General features: G+C 66.6%; 1 protein-coding gene across 1 annotated transcript in view; it reads right to left on the minus strand.

The window, feature by feature from the left end:
- The window catches only part of LOC121662860 (nuclear receptor 2C2 associated protein), a 1,869-nt gene extending 1,512 nt beyond the window's left edge, over positions 1 to 357 (minus strand). The window contains exon 1 of the mRNA XM_042024497.1: positions 297 to 357. The gene's annotated coding sequence lies outside the window, so the exon portion shown is untranslated. The remainder of the gene's footprint in view (positions 1 to 296) is intronic.
- Between the last annotated feature and the right edge of the window lie 3,163 nt (positions 358 to 3,520).

The raw sequence follows: 3,520 nt of genomic DNA on the forward strand, positions 1-3,520 counted from the left end.
AAACAGCGCTGGGGACACCTGGGCAGGAACGGGGACACCTGGACAGCTCTGGGGACACCTGAAACAGCCCCGGGGACACCTGGGCAGGAATGGAGACCCTTGGATCGTACTGGGGACCCCCCGAGCAGCACCGGGGACCCCCGGCCAGCAATGGGGTTCCCCGAGAAGCACTGGGGACACCCCTGGGGACACCCGGACAGCACCGGCGACCTCCGGCAGCACCGGCTCCCCCCGGGGGCTGCTCCCCGGTCCCCTCCCCGTCCCACCGCGATCCCGCCAGGCCGCCCCGCACTCACCGCCCGCCGCAGGAAGAGGCGGAGCTCTCGCCCCGCTCCCGGTGTCCGGTACCGCCCCCGGCTCCGCGGGGACGCCGGCACGGGAGCTCCGTGTCCCCCCCGCGCCACCCGGGACCCCTCCGTGCCCCCCACCCCCGGCCCAGCCCCGCCGCCCCCCTCCCACCGTGTTCGCCGCCCTGCAAACGCCTCGCCCCCGCTCCCGGTCCCGGTCCCCGGTCCCCGTTCCCGGTCCCCGCTCCCGGTCCCCGCGTGTCCTTGGGAAGGGGGGGATCCCCCCCTCTGCCGGTGCTGGGGGGACCCGCGCGGGGGGCGCGGGGGGCGTGGGGACCCTCCCGGAGCAGCTCTGCAGGCGGCACTGGCGGAGCGGGGCTGGGACCGGCGAGAGGGAGGAGGAGAGGGAGTGCGGGGTGGGAGGGATTCCTGAATCCCTGAATTCCTGCATCCCTGAATCCCCGCACATCCCTGAATCCCCGAATCTCTGCATCCCTGAATCTCTGAAACCCTGCACATCCCTGAATTCCTGAATCTCGGCACCCCTGAAACCCTGCACATCCCTGAAACCCTGAAACCTTGGCTATCCCAGAATCCCTGAAACCCTGAATTCCCGCATCCCTGAATCACTGAAATCCTGCACATCTCTGCATCCCTGAATCCCTGCATATTCCTGCAGCCCTGAATCCCAGAAACCCTGCATGTCCCTGCATCCCTGAATTCCTGAATCTCTGCATCCCTGGAACCCTGCATATCCCTGAATCCCTGAAACCCTGCATATTCCTGCATTCCTGAATCCCTGAATCCCCGCATCCCTGAATCCCAGAAACCCTGCATATCCCTGCATCCCTAAAATCCTGTATATACCTGCATCCCTGCACATCCCTGCAGCCCTGCATATCCCTGAATCCTTGCATATCCCTGAATCTCCCTGAATCCCTGCTCATCCCTGCATCCCTGATTTCCTGCAAATCCCTACACATCCCTGCAAATCCCTGCAAATCCCTGCATCCCTGAATCCCTGCAGATCCCAGGATCCTTACACGGCCCAGCAATGCTGCTCATCTCTGCATCCCTGCACCTCCCTGCATCCCTGCTCATCCCTGCATCCCTGCTCATCCCTGCACCTCCCTGCACCTCCCTGCACCTCCCTGCACCTCCCTGCACCTCCCTGCTCATCCCTGCGTCCTTTATCATCCCTACATCCCCACTCATCCCTGCTCATCCCAGCACCCCTCCCCACCCCAGCATCCCTGCTCATCCCAGCCCCCGGCTCCGCAGCCCCGCAGAGCTCCCGGTGCCGGGTGAGTCACGGCGGCCGCGCCGAGGCCGCCTCAGCTCAGTCACCGGCAAAAATAAACCCGGCGAGAGCTGCGAAGCCGCCGCCCCCTCCCCGTCCCCATCCCCGTCCCCGTCCCCGCCCCGGGGCTCGGCCCCGGCTGGGGACACACATGTCACACATGTCACACGCGTGTGAGCACACACCCGCGGGGACACGCGACACACGCGTGACCGGCTCTGCCTTCCTCCTCCTTCTCCTCCTCCTTCTCTCCCTCCCTCCTCTCCTTCCCCCGTCGAGTTTCGCCTGAGAAATTGGGTCAAAAACCGCAGGAGCCTCATTTGCCCCTGGGCTAATTGCTCGTCTGGGGACAGAGCTGCCACTTCTGCCACCGCCGTGCGCGTCACCTCCCGCACGCGCCTGCGGGCACGGTCCCCGCTCATCATCCCAGTGCCCCCCGACCCCTGCAGCCCTGGAGAACCGGGAGGATCCCAGTGCCCCCCGACCCCTGCAGCCCTGGAGAACCGGGAGGATCCCAGTGCCCCCCGACCCCTGCAGCCCTGGAGAACCGGGAGGATCCCAGTGCCCCCCGATCCTTGCAAGCCCGGGGAACCGGGAGGATCCCAGTGCCCCCCGATCCCTGCAGCCCTGGAGAACCGGGAGGATCCCAGTGCCCCCCGATCCCTGCAAGCCCGGGGAACCGGGAGGATCCCAGTGACCCTTGACCCTGCAGGCCCGGGGAACAGGAAAGCAGCGCCTCAGCCCCGGAACCTTCGGCCTCGGTACCTTCCTCGCTGTCGAGGAACGCGGCGCTGCCGCCGCCGGGGCCGGGCCGTGCCAGGAGCGGCTCTGGCGGCGGCTCCCGGCTGCCGTCCAGCCCGGCGCTCCGCCGCGCCCCGGGGAGGCCTTTCCATCGGATCCAGGAGCTGATGGCGAGGCTGGTGCCAAAGCCAGCGCGGGCACGGCTCCAGACCCCCCGCTCGCACCGGGGCCCGCGATGCAGGAAGCGGGCGCCCGGTGCCTTTTGTGCGGCGGGTGGCGGCGTATGGGCTCCGCCGAGCATCCCCGGCCGGCGCTTCCAAAGAAAGAGCGGGTGTTGTGCCCTTCACCATTAATTACTTGTGCCGATTGATTTCCACTTCCGCGTAAAGCCCCGGGGATCGCCGGGGGCTGCGGAATTCAGCGCGCAGCGGCACAGGGCTCTGCCTGTTCTCCGTGCCTTTATTATTTATCAAAATCCCCCCGAGCGCGCGGGACGGGGGTGCCGCGGGGCTTCGGGAAGGGTTTGGCCCAGCCAGATGTGGTTTGTAATTCACGCTAAGTGAGGATGTGGTGGCATCTCGGCGCTGGGAAGGAGCAGGGCAGGGTGGCCGTGGGTAAATAGGGATGGGTAAATGATATAATTGTCATTAATTTATTATAACGCTGCTTTTAAGCCACAAGCCGGCCTGTAGTCCCCAGGGCTGAGAGCACCGGGCTTTGCCGCGGTGTCCCCAACAGTGTCCCCACACCGTGAGTGCCTGACACGTGTCACAGCGGTGTGAGCAGGTGTGAGGGGGCCATGCGCCGTTAATGAGCTTGGCTTTGCGGACGGGAGATGCTGCTCAGTGTCCCCGCACGGGACAATTAGCACCCTGGCTAATGAGCCAGCGCGGCATCCTGCCAGCCTCGCTGCTGATTATTGCCGGAGTCAGAGCGGGGCTGGCCGCGCCCGGTGTCCCCGGTGTCGCCTGCTCCCCCAAAATCACCCACAGGGGTGAGCTGGTGGCATCGCCACCGCGGGCATCGCCAAGGAGGCACCCGTGTCCCCTCCTGTGTCCCCTCCCGTGTCCCCTCCTGTGTCCCCGCCCGTGTCCCGTGTCCCAGGTGCGGGGTGGCCGCTGCCCGAGGGCGAAGGAGCGGGTCCGGCTGCCGGGAGGGGGAAGGGAAGGAGGCAGTTGCCATGGAAACCGCA

Source organism: Corvus kubaryi, unplaced genomic scaffold (assembly GCF_017639235.1).
Source record: "Corvus kubaryi isolate FWS band 111438036 unplaced genomic scaffold, C.kubaryi_AGA036_p1.0 37262, whole genome shotgun sequence".
Classification (NCBI taxonomy): domain Eukaryota; kingdom Metazoa; phylum Chordata; class Aves; order Passeriformes; family Corvidae; genus Corvus; species Corvus kubaryi.